The 12,570-nt window shown below is 35.2% G+C and overlaps 1 protein-coding gene across 2 annotated transcripts in view; it reads right to left on the bottom strand.

Moving 5' to 3' along the window:
- The window catches only part of LOC138123145 (uncharacterized), a 242,627-nt gene that overhangs the window by 220,605 nt on the left and 9,452 nt on the right, over window positions 1-12,570 (bottom strand). The window lies entirely within an intron of this gene.

The following is a 12,570-nucleotide window of genomic DNA, read 5'->3' as shown; positions in this document are numbered from 1 at the left end:
GCTTATTGTTACATAACATCGGAGGGGGTGGAGAGGCGTGGCCGGTGTTTATGTAACAGAAGTGGAGAGAAGTTTAGTATCCATCTACTTTGTAACCGAATAGAGTTGAATGTATACGCAGAAGACAAACCATGTAAAGTAAGTTTCTTGCGTTACATGACCCTTTTCGAGGAGCCCTAAAGTGCAAATTTAAACTAATAATTCGCAAGCTTGCAAAGGAGCAGCTTTCACAAACGTGTTGATACAAACGTTGCGTACGTACAGAAGGTAAGGCTACATAAATAATTACGGAACGCAAACTGCATATTTCGGTTTATTCAGCTTGTATTTTACTTAGCACAAAGTTGGTGTGAAATTCGCAGGAGGGAGGAAAGGAAGTTGTGGAAACCGTCAATACTTAATTAAATTCGCATAAGCCATAAATCTATTCTCTGGCAAAATAACAAGCATATGTACAAATTAATTAGCGAAGTTACTAGTTTGAAAACAATGGTTCTGGTACGTAAGTTTAGCGGATAATTTAGTGGGCTTTGGGAAAGTGCTGAGGGATCTGGTGCACATAAGGTCGGTATCGAAGATGGCCCATAAATAAACAACATTTTATGTGTAATAAAAGATCGAGTCTTCCGCTCTCTGGAGATTTCAATTATATTCGTAAGGGCTCAAAGCGCCGGAATATTTATGGGATTTTAGTTTTAAGAAACGCTTGCTGAGCTTCCACTACTTACTACTTTCTGCTCGGATTGTTTCGGAAATGTACTTACACTCCAGAAACCCCGGTAAGCCAATAAGGAATCGCAATGACTTCGAACGTTACATATTTCACATTCGATTTTGCAAGAAACTAAGAGAATCGTCTCTTTTGGAAATGATTTCGCACTTCTCCCAAAGTCTGGCCGCAACACCCCACTAAGTGAAATTTATTCAGCGGATCATTATCTCGTGTCCCTTTTACAATACACCACTGATTCCGGGGTTAATTTAATTGTAATGTTTCAAGCGCTCGTCAGTATCACTGATACGCACCCCATCCCCACTGTTTGCCATAATAATCATTATTGTTGCACTACAACGGATAACGGCGGATTTTCTCGCCCTAAACACATAATTCTGCACCCCATTCAAACGAAAATTAGATTGGATCCCTGAAGTTGTTTTTTCTGGCGGTGACGATTCTTGAAGGGTTAAATGTGTTTTGAGAAGAACCATGTGAGGAAACGCGTATCCATTTGGGAAAGTCCGGATTAAACTGAGCTTGGTTATAACAACGTAATATCACAGCGCCACCGGAACCGGACAAAGCCAGTCCAAGTGCTGTCCAAACAAATTTACTGAATAAACATTACAGAAGCTCAAGAGGCTCTTATCCATCTGCTAAATATTGCATAACCAAAGATGCAGCGCAAATACGCTCTTCCTGAATTATTCCGATTACAATAAAAACAATTTTTCAGGAAGGTTCTTCACCCGACTTCCACAAAATTTATTTTCTTGCGAATAACACCTCCTTTATTGCGAAAGGGTGTTCACCTAGCTCCTTTGTTTGCAGCTTTTTCATACTCGGAAAAACATTTTTGCGCAACTTTTTTATCCTTGATTGTGCTCGAATGTGATTCATTTTTATTTTGAGCTTTCGCGGTGGCTTTAATATTGATTCGGATCTGAGCCCCTTTGTCTCGCCCTCTAAGATTGTGTTAATTCTCGACTTTTTTGTCATATTATGGCAGCTGCCGGAATTGGGTCGGGGCTCTTTAATTTCATTTTCTTTAATAAGATTGGCCGCAATAACCATATTAGGGTCCTTTAAGCTGTCAGGAAAATGCCAATCTAAGTGACACTTGTGTTTTTTTGCATACCCGGTTGCGGACTAGGGATAAAACGGACGAAATCGAGTCGAAATCCTCTGTTCGTTCAATGTAGCAAACACACCCTTGTTTTTACCCATACTAAAACCCTTAAGGGTCAATTGCAGAGGGTTTTTGGCCCGTACCCCGCCATCATCATCATCATCATCAGCATGGCCGCTGAACAACACACTCAACCTTATTTATATTTTATCGGACTTAATGTTGGAAACGATTTCCAATATAATTAATTAAGTTGTTGTCTGAACCCGGAGATAAACGGAATCTATTTATTTATTTGTAATCTTGTTAAAATTGAATTGCGTCTGCCCGAGTCAGTATTAATTAATCCTGCGCTTAATTATCTTTAATTAAATGAAAATAAAAACTGAAACATGGGCTACGAGGGACATGAAAGGGAGCGAAAAAAGGGAAAGAAGCATTGAAAACAATCAATCGTTTCGGATAAATTGTATGTTAGGTAAGAAATTTCTCTGCTCTGCAGTCAATTGAAATGGAGGAAATTACTCAGTTCTCTTTGCGTCTGTTCCGTTTTCGGCTATTATCCACCAACGGCTAACTCCGCATTCTTTTCTTGTATGCGTGTGTTTCCGCTTTTATTTTCGTTATAATAACGCTATATGTATTCTCGTGGAGCACCTTTAAGCTTTTGTACTTTGAGTAAATCATCCCCGACCTCTTCTCATCCACGATAAATTCGAAAAGACAAACAACGCAGCCTTCCGCTCGGAATTACGAAATTAGTAAGCAAACATTTCATACGAGATACAAGAGACGGCTTTATTTTTTTCGAATCGCATTCGCTGTACTGCTCCCGCAAAAAATATGTTGCTTTTTATTCGGTAAACCCGCATTTGAGTCGAGCACTTACAGTTTTAAAATTATCGTCGGAGAATGTGCTTTTGCACAATGAAATTGTTTGAGTTATTATCCGCTGTATTAAAATTCTTTCACTTTTCTACAATACCCTGCTCAATGTTCGTAAACAATGCTTTATTTTTCTGTCGGCTTTTCGAGTAGAAGGTGTACTGCCTCCCCCCCCATAAATAACGCGAAGACACGCCTTCCTACCGCCGCTTATGCAACCACCACGACGCTGTTGTTGTGAAAAACGAAAGGCGTCAACTCTAACGTATTTAACCAAAACTATTAATGTTAGTTAGCATTTAACTGCGAACATTAGGGCCAATTAGGGAGCCCGAACGGGCACATCCAATTCTCCACTCTCATTTTGCTGTTTCGTTTCAGATCCGGATCGCGTTTTTTCGGCGAACGTCCTTATCTTTTCGGCGAAACTGTCTTAATTCCGTGACATTATCCTCGATGTAATTTTGTTATTTTTTTACGTTTGTTTGAACGTGGGTAAAGTGGGGCATGATGCGTCAGGTGATGAATGATAAGGCGGAAACATGACGGCATCGGGCATAAAAGGGCGTAATAAAACCTTAAATCGTGCCCGCTTCATTTCTACTTGTGCTTTTCTTATTCCCGTGCATAACACTTTAGCGAATTCGAGAGTTTTGCGGAACGAGTATAAGGGAAAGCATTTCGGGATCTAATTTCGAAGTTTTGAGATTTGCCCCGGCATGCACACAACGTCCGGGGACGGCGTACACTTTTTCGACTCAAACAGTATAACCATTAGCAAAATAAAACGTTCAACTTTTTACGCAGAAAGGGAACAAAATGAAACAAGCAGCCCGTTCACAAAACAAGTGATTTCGCGGAACAACTGAACGTTTCGACGCCTTCCTTTGTTTTCCCACAACCCTCCTATCGATTGCACTGTAGTTTTAATTTTGAGTTTTACCGTCCACTAACACCCCTTTCGGCCAACTTTTAAGCTGATTTAGATGAGTGTGAGAGCGGTGCCGTGTAATCCATGCGAATGTGACCAGGAGCAGACTCTCTTGGTGCCGACTGGAATTATAAATTTCCTTCTTCGGCTGAATGCAAAGTATATAACACAAACACAACCGGAATATTGTCGGGAACTTGTCGAATTCGCCGACTCGAGGAGCCGTCGCTGCATCCGACATGTTATTTTATGTTAATACCATTAAAAGCCTCGTCGCGAAGGAGATTACCGATTAAAAAACGCAACGACCTACCTGAACTCTTTTTTAATTTAATCGCTCGTTAATCTGATTAAAATATGGAGCTAAGTGGTGCTTATTCGATTACGAAGAGCGCTTCGAATCAATATTCCGACGAGAACAAAAAGTTTATTGGGTTTTCTTCTTTTTCGCCAGCAAATCCATTTAATAACTAAATCATAAACACGGACATGCATCGAGTGTACAACAGCGCTCGGAAAATGTATCGATTCTCTTCCAAATTTAAAAGTAATTGCGATAAGAGCGAATTACAGATTCAATTTTGTAATTATATGCATAATGAACATCAAGAACCCTCCTTTGTCTGACGGACGAATTGCCGAGGGTTGAAGCGGCTAAAGCCAAGCTCTCTGCCACTCGGTTCGCTTTTGACAAGAAAAATCAAAATTGTAACGTCGATTGGAACTACCTTAACTAGCGGGTTCCGACCACACTTGACGATGCCTTGTTAGCACCCAATTTACTCAATAAACACAAATGGACCACGCTGCCACATTTTTCTTTTTTTAACTTACGGGGACACACCTAGCAAACAGCTTCATCGTCACCTCCAAAATAGTTTTTAAAAAATATTCAAATTTAACTTACTGTTAACTTAGTTTTAACCAAATTAAATAAATTTATGTACAGTCGCGAGCAATAAATTTTGATCGTCAAGGTCATTTTTTGACGCAATCGAAAATGCTCCATTGTAAAACAGTCGTAAATATCATCATAACCTATCATCATGTTGTATGACATTAATTAATTTTTTTCTCAATTTTTTGACACTTTGTTGACGTGGGCATAATCAGGCAGGGAAATTTTTTAAATTTGTGACAATCTAACCAAATTTTGAAATGACATTGACAACCAAAATTTATTACTCGCGACAGTACATTTAACGGTAGGCGAGGAAAGACCGAATACAAAAAAAAATCTATTTTAATTTAACGTTGCATTTATATTTCAATTTATTTTAGATAGATGAGAAAATAGTAGATTGTTTTACAAGTGTAAAGAAAAGTGAAGGTTTACTAGCGAGTGAAAACAGTGTGTTTCACGAGCGATAGCGAGTGGATTACATTTTCACGAGCTAGGAAACGTTCAGTTTTCTTCAGAGCTGAATATGCTATTTTTTTGTGTACTCAATGGAAAGGTTTGAATGAATACACTTTTTACACAAATTTCTTGCTTTAATCAAAGTTGTGTTTTTTAAAAACATGTTAATGAGTAAAATGTTGCTAATGAGTAAAGTGACACTTTTCTTTATTAATTTCTACCTAGTAAAATGACTGTTTTCCATTGAGTACACAAAAAAAATTTGAAACAATATTCTTTTAGTTACTTAACCTACGACCGTGCAACATATACTACTGATTTCATGCATTTCAGAGAGATTAGTACATTCTTCAACGAGCAAATAATTATGGCTATTATTCAAGAGAATGTTAAGTCCGATACGAACCGTAGGCGAGTGGTGAAATCGTCCGAGTGAATAATACACATTATACGCGAGTTGAAGACTATACTTTCTCCACGACTATACCAAGAAAAAACAATCTTTGAAAATTTAATTTAATTTGATTTTTAAATTGTGCCTTGTTGAGCTGTTGCTAAGCGATGCGTGACTTATTATTTACAAACGCATCCGACCGGTAATCTGCCCTTGATAGAATGAAAATACGAGGGATGTGATTGGCCGACAGCCATGGGTTTCAGTATATCTATCGCGGGGTGTGGAATAGATATCATTCTTTCATTGAATAACCAAGAAAAATACATTCATTCTTTAATAGTCGTGGAGAAAATTACTTACTTCACTGCACGCAGTGTGGTAAAGAATGTTTTATGGCACGCCGTGCATGCAAGAAAAAACAAACAATCTAATTTACATTTGACTGGTGATTTTTGAAAACTAGAATAACGACTGACGCTGTTGGAATGGGTTTAGAAGAACATATTTCCCTTGAATTTTTTGTATAATTGTCTAAAGTGTATCTTAGACGGCAATATTCGTTAGGCTCCCCTTTATTTTAGTTCGCAACTCTTCAATATTTAATTTCGCCAAAATAAATAAGTCTTACGCGTTTATTTATTATTTCTCAGTTAAAATTTCTGCTTACATCTAAACTTGATATCCGGAGTGTCCTTCATTTGACCTTGATGCAGAAGTCATCGTCTCTAGATAAGTGTATTAAAACTTAGATTTTAAAAATGTCTACAATGAAAAAATACATTTTACAATTATTAATAAAGACATTTACATTTACACTTAGCGGTATTATGACATTTATGTATCTGAAAAATTGTATAAGTTTATAAACATAACAATTACGTTGTAAAATATATTCCTGAACAAAGAATATTTTGATGATTCTTAAGTTACTAAATGTAGTTAATTTTTTTAACACAAAAATTCCTTGCAATTACGTTCTAAACAACCGCAAAAATCTTACTCCCAAAATATTTTATCTTCAATCTTTCAAACTGAGTACCTGCACCAAGAAAAAGCTGTTTTTTCTGCAAATAACGGAGTGTCTACCTGAATCTAAATTATTCCACCCCCCAAGCAATAATCTTCAATAATCTTTATTTAATTAATGTTTTTAAATTTAAATTTACTGAACGATCTCCTTTAGCTATCGAAAGCTTTCCTAAGTAATTTTAAATTAGTGAATTTTTTACGTTGTTTACAAAATTCTGTCCCACTTAAAATTCAATTCCATTAAATACATTATTTCACTTTATATTTGTTGGCTAATTTCGAAATTAACAACCATTGTTCTTGTATTAAGTTTTTGCGAGAAAAAACGAAACATCTAAGATTGTACAGCTGAACGTTCGATAAAACTTTCCTGATAGATGAAGAGAATTTGATTTTCTTTCATTATGTTACGGCCATACAAATTAGGGCGTGACTTGGGTGTCCGAAGGAGAGGGGAAACACCTGTACTCCTACTCGACACGAAGCCGTACAAAGTCGAAGAAACACTAACACTGTTTCGAGGACCCTTCGCCATCGATTTCCAGTGTTGATGAGGCGACATAATGTCGCTTGAAGCGCAGATATCAAAATGATTTGGGCCCGCATTTATATAGGAGTTGAGGGGTTATATCGATTCATACACATTATACACTCGCTGATTGGCCCTTGCACGATGCAGGATTGGCGAAGATTACTTCTTTTTACTTGACGCGGGCCGGTAATTCTAACCGTAAAATGAAGCGGTAATGATCGACTGAAGGATCCGTTCGAAACAGTTGAGTGGAATGATTGCTGTATCTCGTTAGCTTGATTGCCGATACGTTTAATCCATTACTTTTAATTCGATTCTTTGTTCTAAGAACTTGCTGCAACACCCTCTTACACAGACCGTAAATATATCCTTAATGGCTCCTTTTTGGGCTTTGTTAGATCTTATTCCGACGATTGGACCCTCCATGCAGCCGACTCGTCTTATGCAACTCCCAGAGAATTCTACACTCAAATTTTCTAAAACAAAAGGCTGGAACAATTTTCCGACAAAAAGAGAATAGCGAACATTATCGGACTCTAAATTTGATCTTTGCTTTGCTACACGATTTCACAAAAAATATACAAACATCAACTTTCATAGCAATACGACGAAAATCTTCCATGACACACTCAATTATAGAAAATTTAACATATATACATACTGGGTAGGATTTAAAAAATTAGTGTAATTGATTGCTTGGCTAAAAAAATATCCCGCACGAGATAATCTTGATACAAAAGTCACAAATAATGAAAACGGCAAAGTGACAAGTACAAGTTGTCATATGTCAAAATTACAAATCTAGAGGATGCTGCAAATCTATTCGTGCACATATAAATCATAGCCAACTACGACATTTATAATAAACTTGTAGGTATCTAAATACTAGTAGAGAAGCGGCACATAGCAAGATGTGTTCATGAATAATTGTGGAACCTTTTTTTGACAGTGGGTAAAATGTTATTGTTTTTGTCTTAATCCAAAGAAATACTTTTTATACATTATGTTAAATCAAGATAACGAATTGTAATTTCAATTTTTTACTTACATTAGAATATACATACTATGTAATAAAGTATCGTGTGTTCATTTAAATTTATCCTCAAAGTTGGCGTTGAAGAATCGATTGTGAACGCACCACTCGTCAGTCTGCATAGTAAAAACACAAACAACGCAAAAAGTGAGGTTAGATCTAAACATCTGAGCCGTGATCTGTCATCCGTGGTGCGTTCACAATCGGAAAAAAATGGTTCGTGAGAAAATCGTTCTGAAAGAAATTTCGTTTTGTGGTGGTTTTTGAAAAATTCATATTTACAAAATATCGGTGCCTCGAGCCGTAATGATTGATAACGACCCCTATAGGGGTCTTTCCATCCTGTTTCAGATGTTAATGACAAACTCAAACGAGGATTTCGGTGTGCACCTCTCACAGAAACCCATTATTTACCCGTTATTTTATTAAAAACAACAGTCCATTTAACTGAAACAAAACGCAGTGAAATTTTAATGATAGGTGGTTACGGTGACAGATAAAGGTCCACTGTTGTCATTTACAGGGCATGGGCTGTATACAGTATTAGGCAAACCAGCGTTATTAAAATTTTAAGGGGAACAACAAGCACAGATCGTACAGGATACATCCTACGTAGGACGTGTTAAAGGATAATCCCAAATAAAAGAATTTATGAGGCATTAATACAAAAGACTAGCATTAATCCACGGCGTGAGTACAATAGGGTGTTTTCTGATGAAGTCCTTTTTCCGAATAAGCGTTCCGAAGTTTAGGAAATGTCAAATGTTTTTGTAGCAGCTAGTTATGTTAAAATATTCTCAAAGGTGGGGTTTTACTCGTCACCTGCATTGAATGAAAATTTCAAGTCGTCACCATGTTTGTCAGATTTACGTCGTCGAAAAAGTAAACAGCTTCGACTACCACGAAATTTCTGCTCGTTCACAATATTCTCACGCACCGAAATGTTGCCGCTGTTGAGATGCACATTCTTGTACTTACTCTTGTAATGAACTTCGCTATATTAAACGTGAAAGTAAGGCGCTGTGGGTTTCCATGTCATTAAAATCTATAAACACCAGCTGCTAATTCGAGCTGTTACATTTAGAAGTCTTAGAATATGGGTCAATTTCAGAATATTACGCAAACATGTTTTACTCTTTATGGCGCAAGCGATTTTGACAGTTTAACTAAATTGTTTTACGATTATAATTAATTATTTCTTGCTGAAGACTAAAAAAAAAATTGTTGATAATGATTAAAACAGTTTTTATACACACAGAACGTGTAACATGATCAATATAAACCTATAAGTGTTTTTGGGTGCCCTGCCCTAAAAGGCGTTGATTGGCAAAGGAATGATCATTGAACATTATAATGTCATCATTTCAGATCAAGAGTGCTCTGGACTGTCATTCGACACAAGTATTTAAATGAAACAAATGACATTCCAAAATACTCTTGATCCTTCAAGAATTAGGCGGTCATTTTTATTTCAATTATTTTATTTAAAAAATTTTTATGACCAAAACACAAAACGTGTGGCACAGATTCACACTAATACACTATTACGCATAACCAAAGATTAGGATTAACATAACCTAACTTTGAATTTACGATGTATGTTTGTTTTTAAAATTTTCGACCAACCTCATGAATAGTGTCTCTTTCCCAAAACGACGCCAACGGAGGTAAATAAATAATTGATACAAATCATAAACAAAATATTTATTGCTTTGGTTATCTAAATATCTCAGTACCGTCTTTCCAAATATCGGGTGTTCATTTAAATTTATGTTCATTTAAATTTATCCTCAAAGTTGGTATTGAAGAGTCGATTGTGAACGCACCACGGATTACAGATCACGGATCGGCTGTTTAAATCGAACCTCACTTTTTGCGTTGTTTGTGTTTTTACTTTTTACTATGTAGACTGACGAGTGGTGCGTTCACAATCGATACATTACCGCCTTGGTTGATTTTATTGACAAATCAAGTTATTTAAATTTTCCTCTTCTTTTGGTTCTTTGTCGAGAGCAATAAATCATGAATCTCCCTGGTAAACCTGAAATTAGTTTAAAACAAATATTCTTTTCCTCCTTTTCTTCTTATGTTTTTTATTTATTTATAAAGTTTAAAATATTATACATATTGAAAAAAATGAAATAAAACACGAGAACATAGTTAGCAATCTGGAGGATTTCCTAAACCAATGATATACCCTTTTTTCCAACACAGATTTTCATTCATTTTAAAAAAATCATTTTTGGGTAAAGAATGTTCACATAAAAATTAAAGAAAATGACTTTTCTTCGAAACTAAAAGTTATCATATGTGGTATATTTAAAAAATTAATGGAAAATTAATTTAATTCAATTAATAAAAAATTAAGTGGTATAAAAATCCATCTTGATGATATTCTTAGTCCCCCGATGGTTTTATAATAATTAAACATTCAACTAGTTATATTAGAATAATTACCTTAAATTACTAATAATATTTCAAGATTTAGCTTTGCAAACTCTTCTCAGTATTGAATTTAAAACCTCCAAAGTCACATTCTCAGACACTACCAAATAAATTTTCACTGACTGAAATTCCAATGAAAACGTTATCTTCAAAATCTTGTGCTGTTAACAGGCTATATTAATTATACCGTCTTTGTTTCAGTAATCTAGATGGGACCTTATCCAAACATAATGTCTGCCCTCTGCTACCAGTATAAATAAAAAATTTACTCCTTTTTTTGTATTATAAAATACAATAAAACCGATTTGTTGTCACTAAAAAATATGGTAATTGTACAAACGCCACATTCAAGTTTGCTGAGTCCGTAATCAAAGTCAAAACATGTACTGACGATCAATCTGGCCCTTATTAACAATGAAAAGGTTGTTCAAATGACTTGATAAATTCATTTGGATTCAAACAGATCCTGCAAAACAGGGTTAAACGACCCTTTGTCATTTCTGGTTTAACCACAAAGTTCACCTAAAATGAATTTTCCTCCAATTATTATAATTGACTGACTTATTGTAAATAAATAATTAATGTTCATTATCCTTTGTGACCGCTCATTGGTGTTTCAGCCATTTTTTACCAAGCAGAATGAATACTCACTGCCCCTGTGCCAGCAAAATTCTCGAAAACAATGATTTTAAAGGATTCTGGAGATTCAATTTTATGGGATACCTGCCGTAATTTGGACAACAGAAACGGACATTTTTGTTATTTATAAAATTTTATTTGTCCTTTCATTTACATTGTTTCGTAACAGTTCTGTGTAAAATTTAAACATTTAGTAAAGGGTTCATTTTTCTTTATTAAAAACCTAAGAGATGGCAAGTGTCTGTTGTGACTACCTAAAATTGCATATAACGACTTTATCATAATGCTAGCCCGCATAAGAAATGCTGCAGAAACTTCTATAAATTCGAAGAACTTTATTCTCACTCGACATTTTATATTCAAATCAAAAAATAAGCTTTGACGTAGATTTAAAATTTTACAATTCTGTTCACAATTTTTATTATAATTTTGTCATTATTTGATAATAATTTCCATAAAAGTTTAGCATTTGAAACCTTAGGCCGTTGGTGCAAAGAAGCCATCGATTTCATTAATGTCATCGGAATCAGGCGATTCAAAATCAAAGAAATTCCTTTTCGAGAGGATTTCCCTTGCCATTCAACGTGGAAACGCTGCAAGCATTCGGGGCACTTTTTCAGATTCCGCAATATTATCGGAAATTTTTGTATTATAAAACAAAAATCTTATGTAATTTTAAAATGATATTGTTTATAATTTTATTTTTACTAATTATTATTTCCATAATGATAAATTAAGCCTGCCTGAATGTCGAGTCCTCCAGTGTGTCAGAAAATAATAAAAGTCTAAATAACAACAATGAAAGAAAGAAGCTTTTAGCTTTTCAAAACAATAGAATGAATATTTCTGTCTTTTAAAAATATAAAAATACATGTCATTTATAATCGTGTAAAGTTATGTATTTTTTTTATAACGTAAGTTGCAACGAAACATTTTATCCAAACGTCACTATTTGCCATCATTTTATTGTCACTATTTACCACCATTTGATTATTTTAAAACAAATCAAAGGTGCATTATCGACAGACCACTGCTCTTCCTGAATTATATTTAAATCCCAAATTATTCCGGTGTGGCGTATTGGCTTATTTTAGCGGAAAATAAAATCCCGGACAAATCAGTTTATAAAGTTGTTAAATAAACTGTAGTTACACTCTAAATGGCAATGTATCAAAACAACCACAACTCTGACGGGAAACCGAATTCTGCATATTCCATTATTTACACTTTTGTACAAAACAACGGACAATAATTCGACTGTAATTTATTTATTTGTTAAATTACACTATATTGAGTGAAAATAAATCTAAAATTTTTCCATATGATGCACACAGTGTTAATTTTTTTATTCCTCATCTGACGAATATTAATATCGCTAATTGCCCGATCGACATGTGCCTAGTTAAAACGGCGCTGAAATAAAAATTCACAACTCCGGTGTCAGGAATAATATTTTCCGAATTTGTCATCCC

Source organism: Tenebrio molitor, chromosome 2 (assembly GCF_963966145.1).
Source record: "Tenebrio molitor chromosome 2, icTenMoli1.1, whole genome shotgun sequence".
Lineage (NCBI taxonomy): Eukaryota > Metazoa > Arthropoda > Insecta > Coleoptera > Tenebrionidae > Tenebrio > Tenebrio molitor.
This window is presented reverse-complemented; position numbering and strand designations above follow the sequence as displayed.